The 16619-nt window shown below is 49.3% G+C and overlaps 1 pseudogene; it reads right to left on the reverse strand.

The window, feature by feature from the left end:
- LOC119378305 (tubulin monoglutamylase TTLL4-like) overlaps positions 1–16619 on the reverse strand; it is a 123464-nt pseudogene that overhangs the window by 16318 nt on the left and 90527 nt on the right.

Here is a 16619-nt window from a genome sequence, read left to right on the forward strand (position 1 = left end):
GAGTCTCATGAGCGCAGTTAGCATTCTTCGGTATGTGGGGCCAAGCATGCGGGCACGCCATTGCCAACTGTTCAGGCACTGTGGCTTGTACCTGACTCCAGCGATGCCGCAGTGCCGAAGTGTCGTCGAACGACAGTGCCGACACGAGCAGGGATTTCGGAAGTGTTATGCCTGATGCAAGTGACACTCGACGATTATATCGGCATTGATGGCGTTGCCACTGCCGGTCTCTCTGACTGAGCGAAAATCGTCCAAGGAAGTGTGCATGGGCGACGATCCGAGAACGAAGAGCTGAAGAGAAGCAGCACACTATGAGCAAAGGCCCCTCGTACTGTGAAGGAAGCCGCGGAGGCCCTCGTCGTCCTCAAAGAATTTTGTTTTCGCACTGCAGACAGCATGCGAGCTGCTGAGCACCTTGAAGGGCTCAGAAAAGTTGTGTCTGCGGGAATTTATGCGCAAAAACAGAGACGCATCCGTGATTACCTTGTAAAGTAAAGGTATGTTGAAAAAAACTCTTGCATTTATTGTGTTTATTTCGACCATTCGATAATTCGGACATTCGGTTAATTCGGACATTTTTTCCGGTCCCTAGAAATCCGAATTAACGAGCTTTTACTGTAATAATAATATCTGGGGTTTAACGTCCCAAAACCACGATATGGTTACGAGAGACGCCGTAGTGGAGGGCTCCGGAAATTTCAACCACCTGGGGTTCTTTAAAGCGCAGCTAAATATAAGTACACGGGCCTCAAACATTTTCGTCTCCATCGAAAATGCAGCCACTGCGGCCGCGATTCAATCCCGCGACCTTCGGGTCAGCAGTCGAGTGCCATAACCATTAGACCACCGTGGTGGGGCATGAAGCAGCATCTATATAGCAGCTTCTAGCAGGAATGTTTAAAACTTCCTTACTGCAGAAAGAAGGGAGGAATTTTGAGGGCTCATTTCTTCGTTTGACACGACCTTAATGAAAACCAGCAGATGCTGGTTTTCAATAAGGTCCTTACTGCAGGAGCCAGATAAAATTGAAATCCATCCCCATGCTGCAACTAGAATCACGCTTTCTTGTCACGATAGAAAATTTCTTCCAATGTTTCAACTGCTGCCTGCAAGCAAACTGCTTCTTTGGCTTTTCCCGTGTGTCACATTCTGGTAATGTTTCTTACTTTCTTTTTGTTACACAGTGCACTTCTAATGTCAATTGGGCTTCACATAATTGGCATTCGATAACTCATAGAAAGCACATGTCATTAGTGAAATTGCAGGCAGTGCATCCTGTTTAGAGGCATTCTGCATGTGACCTTGACTCGTCGGCAGGAAGTGGCACTCCCATGAGATAGGTGCAAGAAAATTTGTGGGAAATTGCAGCTGTGCTGAAGTGCTGAAACTTCTGGTTAAGCTAACTGCTTATGTTTGATTGTGAATATCAGGCTATCATTCTCGACCAACACATCATCAGCACTCCATTCCAGGACTCACCTTTTTTCAGAAACGGGAGATGACTGGCTTTCGGCTGTAGGTACTCGTTCCTGCAGAAGAAGGGTTAAAGCCATCAGATGTGGGAAAGGCTCCAGAAGATGATCCTAGGGCTCACACTAGGCTGATTGTTATACAGTAAAAGCTCGTTAATTTGGAAAATCGGTTAATTCGGACACATCATCTGGTCCCTGTAAATATATGCATCACTCTATGAGACTGGGCGCTCGTTATTTCAGACAGATTTGTCCGCAAATCGGATAATTCGGCGACTTTCAGGCCGCTGGCGAGGCTCGAAAACGAAAAAAAACCATTCGGAACAAAAGTGAAGCCCAAACGCAGCATTGCCATGGACATCAATTATCGGCTTGGCTTGACTTGAGACTGGTTAAACGCCTTTTCTTCGCGCGTGATAGCATGTGGGTTTGGCGCGGTATCATTTTTGTTGCTTTGTTCCCGTTGGTGTGTTGCATCGTTGAACGCCGTTTTATCGGAACAATTCAGTACGGCTCCTTTAGCTCGATTGTTGCTGGTGCTTTTGTGCTGACTTCTCGTGTGAACGCACTCTCCGCCAATGGCAACGCCGGCGAAGCGGCCCAAGTACGAGGCCAAGGACTTCGCCACCAAAGTAGAAATTTTGCGTGCCCTGAAAAATGGGCTCTCCCGGCAAGGAGTAGCTCCTGTGCCATGACGTCGACAAACAATACGACGTGAGTCTCCTGAGCGCAGTTAGCATTCTTCGCGTATGTGTGGCAGAGCACGCCTGCGCACGCCATTGCCAACTGTTTCAGGCACAGTGGCTTTGTTGTACCCGACTCTAGCGATGCCGCAGTGGCCGAAGTGTCGCCGAACGACGGTGTCGATGACGGGCAGGATTTCGGAAGTGTTATGCCTGATGCAGTGACACTCGACGATTATATTGGCATTGATGGCGTTGCCACTGCCGGCTGTCTGACTGATGAGCAAATCGTCAAGGAAGTGATTGATGCATGGCAACGAATCCGAGAACGAAGAGCCTGAAGAGGAGCAGCCAAACCATGAGCCAAACGGGCCCCCTCGCACTGTGAAGGAAGTCGCGGAGGCCCTCGTCGTCCTTGAAAAATTTTGTTTTAGCACTGCAGACAGCATGCGAGCTGCTGAGCACCTTGAAGGGCTCAGAAAAATTGTGTCCGCGCGAATTTCTGCTCGAAAACAGAGACGCATCCGCGATTACCTTGTAAAGTAAAGGCATGTTGAAAAAACTCTTGCATTTACTGTGTTTATTTCGACCATTCGATAATTCGGACATTCGGTTAATTCGGACATTTTTTCCGGTCCCTAGAAATCCGAATTAACGAGCTTTTACTGTACAGCAATATTTTATTGACTACACTAGCCCTAAGGGCGTGCCGCAATGGTGCCCCACAATGTTTTTTTTTTCATTGCATTCTGTAGCACAGAGTGCGTGCACGGTCATACCAACGATTAAAGGTAGTTACGAGAGATTCTTGACGAACACTCAGCAGAGCTCAATGCCTTAGCTAAGCAATTAAATCAAGGTGACTCCACCTATGCCTACTGGTTAGAGCATGCTAGCTTTAAACACCCCAAATGCCTTGCACACACAGGGCAGAGAAAGGCACAAATAATATGCGAATAAAACAAACAAAAAAAAGCATGGTATATTAGGGATGTGCAAGTTACAAGAGCATGTACTAAAGAAGCAACGGTCTTCTAGCAACTAAACTTAGTCAATTCTTCAATACAAGACAACAAACAGACAATGAACTTTAATGTGGTCCTGAGGGGCGACTCGGAAAGCCCCCTTACGGGGGAGAAGCCGCCGCGGGCAACTTCCATGTCGGGACGGGCAGGCCATGCCTGACCACTACGTCGCGGGCGCTCTGGACAGCCCATAGCTGAACGGCGAGGTCGGAGCTCTTGAGTGCCTTCTGCCACTCTTCTTCCGCGGTTACACGATCGTGCTGCTGTAACGAGGGACACCGCCAGAGCATGTGTTCTAAAGTGCAGGAAGCATCTCCGCAATCCGGACAATCGGGCTCGAACGAGTCCGTGTACCTGCTGACCCTGGCTAGGCTGGGATAGGACCCAGTATGCAGCATACCAAAGGTGGAAGACAGAGGCCTGGAGAGCTTGGTGTGCGGCGGGGGATATACCCTCCTGCCAAGCTTATAGTGCTTCGTGACCTCGTTGAACGTGTGGAGCGAGTCCTTGTGGAGCCCCGCGTCCGCATCCGCGAGCAGTGTTTCCTCGGCGCGGTGGGTGAGCTCGCACGCACGGGCATGGGCCAGCTCGTTGGCGTTGGGAACGCAGAGAGACCTGAGGCCCCATGTGGGCCGGGAACCAAGTGATGACGTGGAGGACGACACTTCTGCCGCAGAGCAGGGAGGCCACCTCCCTCGTGACCGAACCCAAAGCGAAGGCCCTGGCCGCCGCCTGGGAATCCGTGTAGACCTGCGGCCTGCTCCCGTCCCTGAGGGGAGAGCTACCGCCCCTGTGTTCTGCCAGTGCCGGGGATGAGCCCCACACCTATGCGGCGTTAAGGAGGTTGCACCTGTAATCTACCATGGCCGCCACGAACCGGTCGGACGAACCGTACTGAGCGGCGTCGACGAACGCGACCGATCGCAGATCGCCGGCAATGGATTTGAGAAGCGCGGCCGCCTTGGCTCTTCGCCTGCCTGCATGGTGTTGTGGGTGCACGTTGCACGGGATCGGCGAGACCGTGATGGCCTCCCGCGTTTGCACATTGAGCGCGCACCGCCTCTCCCTGATGGCAGTGGGATTGCAGCCGAGCGCCTCCAGGAGCCGCCTTCCCGCAGGTGAGGAAGGGAGCCTGGCGACCTGGGCCGTCTGCTGTGCCTCGACAACCTCGTCAAGGGTGTTGTGGACTCCCAGCTGCATAAGCTTCTCCGTGCTGGCTCCCATGGGGATGCCGAGCACCTTCTTGATGCTCTTACGCATCAGCGCCTCGAGCTTTGACCGTTCGTATCCGTGCCAGCGATGCGCGGTGGCCACGTATGTGGTCACCTGAGGTGTGGTACATCCTCTTCCCCCAGCCCTCCGCGGCTGTTGTAGACCCCGGTGATGAGCCTCACCGTGTTGTCCGTTTTGGTGGCGATACGAGCGATCGTTTGTCCGTTACAGCCGTTTGCCTCGATTAGCATACCGAGTACGCGGATGACCTCAACTCTTGGGATGACCTGTCCGATGGCTGTGTGAATAGAGATGTCGACCTTCCCCAGAAAGACCTGCTCCTTGGGGATGCGCCCCCTCCTTGTCGGGCGATACAAAGGAAGTTCGGACTTGGACAGGGAGAGCTGTAGCCCTGTGCCTTTCAAGAATTCCTCCGTGCAGCTCAGGACCGCCTGTAGGGATTCCTCGACTCTACCTTCCCTGTCACCGTCGCACCACACCGTGTGTCATAGGGTAAAGAGCATGATTAACGCCGTCCACTCTAGAGAGGCGGGCAGAGAGGCCGCGCATGGCGACGTTGAAGAGAAGAGGCATTACCAACCCCTGAGGAATGCCCTTCGCCCCCAGCTCGAAGGGATCAGACGTTACCTCGCCCACCTTGAGGGTGGCGCGCCTGCCCCGAAGGAACGAAGTGACGAACCCGTGAATCTCGCACCCAAGTCCCATGTCCGAAATGGAATCCAGGACGTGCTTATGCAAAACGTTATCGAAGGCCTTTTCGAGATCCAGTGCCAGGATACCCTTGATGTCTCTGGTGTCCCTATCAATGATCTAGTGCTTAATGAGACCCTGAGTGGACAAGGATGGGCGAAGTCCCATCATGTTGTAGGGGAAGAGTTCGTGTTCCTCGATATACATAGATATCCGGTTGTGAATGATGTGTTCTGCGACTTTTCCCACGCACAAAGTGAGCGAGATCGGTTGCAGGTTGTTTAGGCCTAGTTCGACCTGGCTTTGAAATAAGAATTACTGACGCTAGCTTCCAATCGTCCGAGACGTCACCCGTATCCCACATGCAATTGATGTCGTCTGTTAAGGTGACGATGGCCTTTTCGTCCAGATTGCGAAGTAGCCTGTTCAAAATGCCGTCCGGCCCCGGGGCCGATCGGCCATTAAGGTTGGAAAGCACTTCACAGACCTCGCTTTTAGAGAAAGGAGCGTTGAGGTCCTCCCTCTGGAGGCCCCGGTAGTGGGGGTAGTCCGCATCACCCGAGGGACCCATCGCTAGGTATATGTCGGCCAATGACCGCAGAATGTCGTCCGCCGTGGAGCCCTCCTGTTTGGCTTCGTGTAAAACCCTATCCATGGCTAGTCTCTGATTTGACTTGGAGGCAGACTCCTCTAGGAGCTGCTTCAAGAGGTTCCACTTGCTTCCCGTGCACATTTGCCCGTCGACCGAGTTGCAAAGCTCGTCCCACTGCTGCTTAGCAACGCGCGACAGTGTTCCTCAATGGTGCGATTGAGTTCGGCTATCCTCTTACGGAGTCTACGATTGAGCCGCTGCCCCTTCCAGCTGGCTAGGAGAGCGGACTTTGCCTCAAGGAGGTGAGCAAGACAACTGTTCATCCTGTCTACCTTGAGGTCCGTGAGGACTGTCTTGGTGGCAGACTCAACGTCCCTTTTCAATTGCGACAGCCAGTCTTTAAAGTCTGCATGTTCCTCTGTCTTTTTCTTCCGATTTTGCGAAAGAGGTCCCAATCGGTGACCCTAAATTTGCGTGGGGGCCTGCTCGACACCTCGAAGGAGGTGGCCAAGACGAAGTGGTCACTACCCAAGTTCTTGTGCAGGTTACGCCACGAGGTCGGCCCCACCCCCTTGACAAAAGTAAGGTCCGGCGTGGAGTCCCTAGTGATCGAAGTGCCCGTTCTGGTGGGGAACGACGGATCCGTCAAGAGTACAAGCGCGTGATCAGCGGCCGTTTGCCAGAGGTCACTCCCCCTTCACTGTCGAGGACGGGTAGCCCCCTTCGGGGTTTGGAGCGTTGAAGTCGCCCGCGACCACCAGCGGTGCGCCCGCTGCCAGACCCGCAGCCTTCGCCACGAGGGACGCAAAGCGGTGTCTGTGGTCTCTGGGGGAACTGTATATGTTGAGAATAAAGATACTGGATTGAGCCAGGCGCTGGGAATGATCTCAATTAGCGAATGCTCGAACTTAATGTGGTCCATGCGCATGGAGTGTACAATAAAAGAACATCGCTTGAACACGAGGAAGCAAATGCCCCTCCTGCCCTCGCCAAAGACCGAGTGAGACCTGTAACCCTGCAGCGAAACTGCCTCTCTGAGAGTTTCCTGTACAGTAATACCTCGTTAACTCGAACTCACATATCTTGAAAAACCGGCTAAGTCGGAAGTTTTCCGCGGTACCGAACAATTTCCCATAGGCGCAATGTATTTATTGCCCTTTATCTCCAAGTATTTCCGTGCCCACTTTCAGTTATCTTGAAATCTCGACTGAGAATGGAACCAAAACTTCGCCGCCGAATCGTTCCACAAAATACTAGCGGCAAAATGTCATACGTTTCACAAGGTTCGCGCGAGGCTGCCGCGTTTACGACGAAGTGGACACTGTTCCTGAAAGTAAAGTCGGAACCAAGCGGCATACTAACTTTGTCAAGCAACCCTGTGTCACGTCATGTGACACTGTAGACGTGCACATAAGCAGGCCCTGCAAAAAGCTCGGGTCGTACACGTTTTGTTTACCGTCAGAGATGCGATTTCAACATTTTATTTACGCAAGGCACGTTGTGTGGATTTTTCGTCGGCCGTGCAATGTGGTGAGGATAATGCCACCAAAGCAAAGCAAGTCACTGATGCTGCAAAGAAAGGTAGCCCTAATCAAAGAAACGGATTCGAGGCTCGAAGTTTCCGGACGTCAAAACGGCGCTGAATGTGTGGCATCATGCGAGAGGAGCCCCTTCCAGTCACATCGACAGATAAGGCTGATTCTCTGGACTTAGCGGTGGGCTAAACTGATCTCGCATGCAACATCGGCTGGTTTGACCATTTTCTTAATAAGCCAAACAACGTGGCGTCACGCACAGTGGCGGCAGCGTCGACGCAGCTACTCGAGGGGTGACGACATCCGCCGAAACAAAAACATGTTTTGCTTGATGCGAAATAAATTTGAGTGCAGCGGCGCAGATGATCGGCACATGCGATGTGTTAAGCAACACGAGAAAGCTTTGCTAGGTGCAAGTGTTACTGAGAGGCAGACCAGCCTTAGTCGGTCTCTCTGCACTAAATACCGTATTTACTCGCATAATTTGCGCACTTTTTTTTCGCGAATTTGGAGCTCTGAAAAGGGGGTGCGCAAATTACGCGGAGATTTCGCGAGAACATCTGAAATAACGCACAATATAGTTCTAACACGCGCGATATAATACATTAAGGGGAGACGTGGGTCTTGAAAAGTGTGTTTTTAATAGTTGGGGGAACAGAATGAAATTTAATACACTTATTCAGTTTTTTCTGCAGATTCCAAATCTGTGAGTAGATTTTTAATAGCTGCATTAGAACAAAAGATATGCTATTTGTACAATGTTTTCTAGCACATTTCTTACGGGGATTTTTGGCAACTTCTTTTCGTCAAACACAAAAGCAAAGTATATGGCAAGATTGCCAGAAAGTTGATCTAGCCGATGATGCTATTTATTTTCTTATAATGTTGTTTACCAAATGATAATTTTGGATAATCATAAAGTGTATGAAGCAAAAAATTTTCACTCATATTTGCATGCATTTATTTTGCATTCAAAGTTTGATGAAAACAATAAAATTAGCATCATCGGCTAGACGAGCTCTCTGGCAATCTTGCCACATACTTTGTTTTGGTGTTTGACATAGCAAAGTTGCCAAAAAGTACCGTAAGAAATATTCTCTCAGAAATTGCTTATCTTTGTTCTAATGCAGATAATAAAAATCTACTTGAAGATTTGGAATCTGCAGAAAAAACTGAATAAGAGTACTAAATTTCATTCAGTTAACCTAACTAATAAAAAACTTTTTTCAAGACCCACGTCTCCCCTTAAAGAAGAAAATAAATAGCGCAAACGAAGGGTTTTTAAACAGAATTAGCACGTACTTTAACCAGCTAGATTCGGTCATGCACGGTCTAGTCAGAATCACTGGTTGAGAAGTCCGACTGAGAATCATCGCCGCGGCTGCTGTCACCGCCCTCCCAAAGCGCGTCGTCCTTGGTTCCGTCGAGTGCGTTGAAGCGTCTTCTTGAAGCTCTTCGCTACAATGCTGGGAGTAACGAGGTGCCACGGCACGGTGATACCGGTGGGCCTAAGCTCTCGCACATATTTGAAAAGGTATTCTTCAACGGCAGGAAACTTTCCATGCTTCGGTCCTCGGAACGGTCTCCTTCCCGGTCTTGTATTAAAAAGCGAACTCTTCTGCGGCACGGTTCCCGTTTCCTTAGGCAAATTCTGTAACAGTGAGCTTGAATTTTGCCGAATAGTTATTGTAGCCCTGCAAGAGAACAGTGAAAACGCAACTTACTGATCGCGAAACCTGAACTTCCGAAATCAACGAAGGCAGCGCGGACGCGGAGTAGGAGGGTCAGCGAGGGGAAATGTTGGCGCGACTGGCCCTCGCACACCTCCGATGCAGAAGTAGTCCGTGCCGTGTCGCGTGCATGCATTCTCACGGGAGAACGCTCGAACAGTTCCGATGGTTCCGACAACCTGTGAACAGGTTTGGGTGTTCGGGTACGTTTGGGACGGTCTCGGCGGTTTCCGGAGAATAGAGCGAAGTAATCGGAAGAAGGGACTTCGCACTTGCAGCCTGTCTTGTGTATGACTGCGCTCGCCTGCTCGGTGAGGGCCGCGGGCGCCACGTGGGTGCGGCCGTCCAAAGTTTCCCCGTGCGCACGCGCCGGCGAGTTGGCTCGAGCGGGGCGGGGAGCGCAAAATATGCGAGTAAATATTTTTTTTTTAGCAAAGCTGGCTAAATATTAGGGGTGCGCAAATTATGCGAGGGCGCAAATTATGCGGGTAAATACGGTAAAAGGCAGTGCCGAAAAACACAGCTGGTAATAGCGCTGGTATGTCATTATTTTTCTTCAAAACCTTTACAAAGAGCCAGTTAGGCGCTCCTGTTAAGAAACTGGTCAGTAGGGATAACGTTTCTAGATAGAACTGAACTTCTCAATGGAATTTGCCCAACTTTGCTTATCTTGAAAATCTGCTTATCTCGAAATTTTTTCTGGTTTTTACTACTTCGAGTTAACGAGGTATTACTGTAGTAAAATGACGTGCGGCTTGGGCTCGCATGAACAAACGAACTGCTGCTGGACCGCCCTTTTCGGCAGGAACCCGGCGCAGTTCCATTGCCAGATTAAGAATCTGTTATCCTGACCCGCCATGTTTGGAGCTTTTGCTTGGCCTTTCTTTGGTGAACCGCGTCTCACACCGTCCGCTTCCAAGGGCAGACCATTTCTAGCCACTCCCAAGAACCCGGCGTTGGAGTCTGCGATACCGACCCAAGTTTCGAAGGTTTCGACCCTGTTCGTGAGAGCAGTCACCGTTTCTACTAAGGTCATGACTGCGCCTTGGAGGCTAATTACTAGAGCTGTGCGAACAGCAAAATTTTGGGTGCGAAGCGAATTCGAATAATGATTGAGTGCAAATCGAATCGAATAATTTCGAATAATTTTCGAATACCGTATTTACTCGAATCTAACGCGCACCTTTTTTCCGGGAAAACGAGTCCGAAAATCGCATGCGCATTAGAATCGAGTACCGAAAAAAAAAAAAAAGAAACTCGGTTATCGTATTGCCATCGACATTTCAAATGGCCGCCTCCTACGCACCTTGGCCATTTCTGCCATTTTTTCAGTTCGTACGTGTGCTGAGGAAATTGTCATCCCGTTCTGCGTTCGCATCGACGGCATGGAAGTGCCGACTCCAATACTCGACGAGTGTACCCGATGCCGCATTTAAAAGAATAGTTATTACATCTGCAGAGAGACGGACGGAAATCGGGCCGCATCGCGGTCGTTCGGAGTTCCCGAAACATGCGTGCGAGACTGGCACAAACAGAAGCAGAAGATTTTTTACAGCAAAGCTTCACGAAAAGGTTTAGTGGACCAAAGCAAGGCCGGTTTCCCAAAATCGAAGAGTGTTGACAGCGACAAGGAGTTGTCCGACAGCGATGAGGACTGATCCATTACGCGACTCGTATCGCCGCCATAGTGGTGACAGTTTTAGCGGCAAGGCCCGCTTTTTGACTTCGCGTTTTACTTTTTTGAAACTTTAGTTCTTTAAAACCCAAATACTTGTTCTTCTGAATGTGCGAAGTTTGACTCCTACAGGCTTTTTTGTTCTTTTCTCTCACGCAAAATGGGTGCGCGTTACAATCGATGTATTACCTTTTTTTTTTTTTGCGGAAAACGAGTGCGCGTTACAATCGAGGGCGCGGTAGAATCGAGTAAATACGGTATTCCTCAATTTTTCGAATAATTCGAAGTGAAATTACAGAAAAAGTTGCAGAGAATCCCTAAGTATGTTCTTGCGAGATAGCAACATGAAAGTGTTTCTTTTCGCAAGGTTGATGAAGCGCTGGTGGGGTCATATTTCATAGTTGTCTTTCTTATCAAGAATGAGGCAATGTAGAGGCCAAATTGTACTTATGTACATGATTTGGTGCAACCAAAGTGTTGCCAACAACACTTTACACGTGATAGGCAGAGATGCCATTTCCTCAGCCTCTCCTCCTCTCTCAACTTCTGTGGAAGGCCAACTGGTGTGGCAGACAAGGGTGTGCTCCCTTCAAGTCCGGAGTTCCAAATCTGCCTCGTAGATGTCGATATATAAGACATCTGAAATTTTGGATGCTAAAAAGCTTCGGCGTCCGATTTTTCAGACTTCCTGCCCAAATTTCAGGTCCAAAACAGCATTAATTGAGCCCCCTACTCTGCCACATCTTTCATCTCCATATTGGAACCAGCGTTTTCTTGAGTTAATACATCTGCGACCGTAGCGGAGTTGAAAGGCAGCTTTGCCGCAATACGGGGTGATGAGGTGAAGCATATTGAAAATCTAGAGACCACTTCCAAACGGACATTGACCGTCTCCTGCCTAAGTTCGACCGTAACGGAACTTGAAAGGCAGTTTTGCCACAATACCGGGGTGTGATGAGGTGAAGCATATTGAAATCTGAAGGGGTCACTTTCAACCGGAGGTTGACTGCATTTGTCTTTGGGAAGTTCGAATAGTTCGAATAGTAAAATTTCAGTGCGAATCGAATCGAATAGCAAACACTATTCGAAAAATATTCGAAATTTCGAATATTCGCACAGCCCTACTACAGTAGAACCCCGCTGATACGTTTTTGAAGGGACCGTAGGAAATAAACGTAAGAGACGGGAAACGTAAGAGCCGAAAACAGGAAAAACGGCAAAATTTAGTGGTACAGAATTTTATTTCAATTCTTACGAGCAGCACGAAAATTGGAGCGCTCAGCCGCGATCTAGTCGATGGATAGAAACGCGGAGCTTAGGACGGCCTTATCCACAGAAATGTAATCAACGTATGTGATTTTTTTAACACCAACAGCTGTAGGCATGAAAGAACTAAGCACACGCAATCACGACCGGCGCGAGTCCGACCGCGAACCGCACGCACGACCATGCGAGCTCCAACCAGCTCGAACTCCTCCCGTTCTCCGACAAATAACGATGATGATGAGTCTACGCCAACGCGATGGCAGAAGTGAATGCCAATCTCGAAGGCCTTGCTTTCGCAAGCAATTACGTCATACACGCCATGTTTGTGCAATGCAAATCTCAGAGGCTATGCTTTTGTCAACAGTAAATGCCGATCTCGAAGGCCTTGCTTTCGCGAGCAGTTACGTCATAGACGCCATTTTTGCAATTTGAATCTCGAAGGCCATGCTTTTGTTTGCATCAATTGAAAGATTCTGTTGCTTGCGCCTCTCATGCGGCTAATATTACGGTCAAACGAGGCCAAGCTGCGTGAAAATGCACCATGGCCGCTCTCTTTGGTAGTCACTCGGTCGACTCCGGGCGCACTTCGCGACGTATCATACGGGAACGGTCCGACAGTTACGACGTAACAGCGGGGTTCCCAATACATTGTATCCTATGGGAGCTATGCCGGGACCGGCGGAAAACGACGTAACAGCCGGGAAAACGCAGCAGTGAGGAACGTAACAGCGGGGTTCTACTGTAATTACCGATTCCCTAAGATCCTTCATGGAGTTTGTAATCTCACTTTTGAATTCCTCAAGTTCCCGTTCTCCCTCAACGGGGGCCACGAGGGCCCGCGTGAGGGCCCTGGGGAGCTCCCGAAGGGCCGGCGTGTGGCACGGATGAACACGACAAGACAACGAATCAACGAAAAAATTATGCAAGCTTCGCCATACAGGGAATCATTGTTCAAGTCGCACAACAGTCAAAGTGTTAGTTTTAGATATAATCATGCGACATGTCATTACAGAACGGTGATGCAGGAGTACCACCCCTACCACATAAACATATACCGTATTTACTCGATTCTAAGCACCCCTTTTTTTCACGATCGCGATATTAAAAGTTAGGGGGGTGCTTAGATTCAAAAAATCGAAAATGACCGCACAGCCCCACCCCTTTTGCGACAACATATCAACGAGGCTGACGCGAGAAATCGCATTTTAATTCAAAAACAATGTAAAGAAAAATAGGTTCACACAGTGAACCCACCACTTGTGTATCAGGTCAGTCACTATCACTGCCGCTCGAGTCCGTCGCACCATTCGACTCGTCAATCTCCGTGTCCCACAGCACATCGTCTTCGGTGCCGTCCAGGTTGTTCATGATGCAACATTTCTTGAACGACTTCGCGACAACGTCGACTTTGATTCGTTTCCACGCGTCCGAAATCCATGTTGCCACGGTGGACGGGGACGCTTTCTGCAACTTTCCCGTTGGCGTTTTTTTTTCGGCCGGGGTTCCGGACCCACTCTTCGTACTCCTGTCGAAGGTGAGCCTTGAATGGCTTGTTCACCAAAACGTCCAAGGGTTGCAGTACTGGTGTCATGCCTCCTGGAATCACGACCAAGTCACAGTTGCTCTTTTCCAGCTTGGTCTTCACATCTGGGGTGAGGTGGCTGCGAAAAGCATGGACCGCGTACCTGAAGCTTCCCCAAGCAATGCCCAGGGGCGCCGCTGTCACACAACCCGGATCCAATCTTCCATTAGCTCGGCTGTCATCCATCCTTTCTTCTGGACTCGGAAGATGACATCCTTTGGAAAACACTCATTTTTGGGCATGTTTTTCCTCTTCAGAATTATGTAGAGCGGAAGCTTGTGGCCGTCAGCTGTAATGCACAGCATCACTGTGACACGCTGCTTCTCATACCCTGTAGTCTTCACCCTCACCTCCCGGGCTCCTACCTCGTTAACGGTGCTTGCTCTCGGCATATCGAAAAAAAACGGGCATCTCATCGGCGTTGCCGATCTGGCCGAAATCGCAGCTGTTTAATCTGCGGAGATCCAGCACATGTTGCTGAAAAGCAACAAGTTTGTCATCAAAATCACTTGGCAGCTTTTGACATACCGTGGTCCGGCGTCTCAAAGAAAATCCATTCCTTCGCATCATGCGCTCCGCCCAGCCACGGCTAGCACGGAACACGGCGCGGGGAATCTCCATTCTCCTCGCGATCTCCATCGCCTTTGTCTGTAGGGCATCGGCAGTGACAGCGAAGCCCCCGTTTCTTTCGCTGCGAACAAACTCGCAGACTTCCTCTTTGAGTTCGGGATGTCGGCCCTTGCGCGGTCCCGTGAATTTCTTGCGAGTCGCGGCGCCCTTGAGAATCTGGTCCCGCTGCTTCCTCCATCTGATGATACAGGCTCGGTCCACGCCAAATTCTGCAGCAGCACTGTGGTTGCCATTGTCCTCGGCAAACGCGATCACAGCTCGCTTAAACTTCAAATTGTAGGATGCCCTCTTTGCACTCATTTTGACCGATGTCAGGGCTATCGAACAACTGACAAAGAAACGTGCACACGCCACCCGCCACCGCGAAGCCAGCGCAACCTGTCCGGACTTGCGGATTGGACTGGCTGCCGACTCTTGTGCCGCCATCTCTTGTGTGAATCTAGCAACATGCCATCTCTTGTGTGAATCTAGCAACATACGACATGGCGGCTTCCGAGATTAGCGACGTGAGGGCGCGCTTGGCGGCCCTGACTGCGCCGTGTTCACAGAAAGGAAAAAAAAAAGAAAAAAAAAGGAGGGGTGCTTAGATTCGCAAGCAAACTTTTTCCAAAATTTATAGTGAAACAGGGGGGGTGCTTAGAATCGCGTAAATACGGTATGTTTAACATCAATAACCAGTGTCAGAGCAAACAAGGGACTCCACAAGAAAAGAGAAATGTGTGTGTTACTACATTCATTTCTGGCCTAATTGCCGACCAATAGACAACCAATTGCTTACCGTGTCTGGTGACATTAGGTGGAAGCCCTTGGCACAGAGTCGTTGCAGCCACTCCACACCTGCGAGACACACAGTGTTATACGAGGGTTGCGCGAGAGTAGCGTAAAGCTAGAGAACGACATTAAAAATGTGAACAGCACACATTGTCTTCTACACGCACTACCTGCATAATAACAATGGTTGAAGGCCCACATAGAGAAAAGGCTGAAAATAAATTGTACATAAATCTAAAACACACTTATTTTTCCCAGAAGAGGTGGGTCTGAAAATTGTCCACATGTTAAAATCAGATACTATACGAAAACAATGTTGCGTTGTCGGGTAAATTGCCATGACAAATGTTAACAAAGCACATTTTGCTGTAGGTTTGCACAGGCCTGGTGTAGGTTCATTCCATGCTTGAAAGTGAGCTATGTGCGTCATACCTACCGTATTTACTCAAATCTAGGCCGGCCCCAATCTAAGCCGACCCTCGAAATTCGCAGGGCCAGAAAAAAAAAAACTTAATCATTGTACTCGAATCTACACCCGAATCTAAGCCCCCCCACTTTCGCACACCGTTTTTTCGAAAAAAAAACATCGGCTTAGATTCAAATAAATACGGTAAATGTGCGCAAATATAGATTTTTTTTTCATTTGAAGTGCAGTCAAAATTGACAATATTTAGTATGGAGTACGGTAGACTCTCAGTAAATGGAAATGTCTTAAACAGAATTGCTGCTTAATGGAACAACTGCCCCTAATATCATTGGTTTCATATTCGAATTCTGTGCCTGATTTCATCTTTCAGTAAATGAAACTGCTTTAAGTGGAACATACGTTTCTGGTCTCCTCAGGTGCGTTCAACGAGATTTCACAGTAATTTCAATTACCACAGCTTGAATAGTAGAATTTGCATAAAACATTGGCAGAAGAGTCATCCTGTCTCAAATTCGCGTTGCACACTGCCATGACATTGGCTGAAAATTTTATGAGAAGCATTTCTTAGCAACCAAAGCCACTTTGATCGTTTCTATCCATCTAACTACAGTCGAACCCGGGTATATCGAACTCGCCAAAAAACGTTTATTAGTTCGATATATGGCATAATTCGATATAGGCCCGCTATAGGATTTTGACACAAAGGCACATAACAATAAGAAAAGTACTTTAGATAATTGGTGGCTTACTTGCGTGCCCTACTTTGGAACAAAATAGTCCTGGATTTTCTTCTGTGTCAACGACTTCGCTGCCTGCGACAGCACACACGCCTCCACGTTGTCCAACGAGTCGGAGCAGCTGAGGCTGCAACCTTCCACATTCACGCAATAGCGCCGGACCAACGCAAGTGCACTAATCACTTCGGAGGATGTAGGCAATGGGCCATCGTCAATTTCCTTATTGTTGTCGCTTTGGCTCGTGGTCGGCACGACGTCTGCAACGTAGTCCTCGTCTTGTAGCTCACCCATGATGGCGACATCATCGTCCGCACTGACGAACTCGTCGAATGTCGATCCGTCGATAGCTCCCGGGAATTCTGCCAGCTCGCTCCAAACTTCGGCGGAAACACCTGCGGTGTTTTCAGTGCTGTCATCGGAATTTGGGGTGTCATCACCAGGCATGCGGAAGCCGGCACGCCTAAAGCAGTTCTGGATCGTCTTCTTCGTGACATCTGCCCACGATCTACTCAACATAGAAAGAGCTCCGAGCAAGTCGATCTTAAGCTCCCTGCCGACACGAAGGTTCACA

This window comes from Rhipicephalus sanguineus, unplaced genomic scaffold, assembly GCF_013339695.2.
Source record: "Rhipicephalus sanguineus isolate Rsan-2018 unplaced genomic scaffold, BIME_Rsan_1.4 Seq773, whole genome shotgun sequence".
Taxonomy (NCBI): domain Eukaryota; kingdom Metazoa; phylum Arthropoda; class Arachnida; order Ixodida; family Ixodidae; genus Rhipicephalus; species Rhipicephalus sanguineus.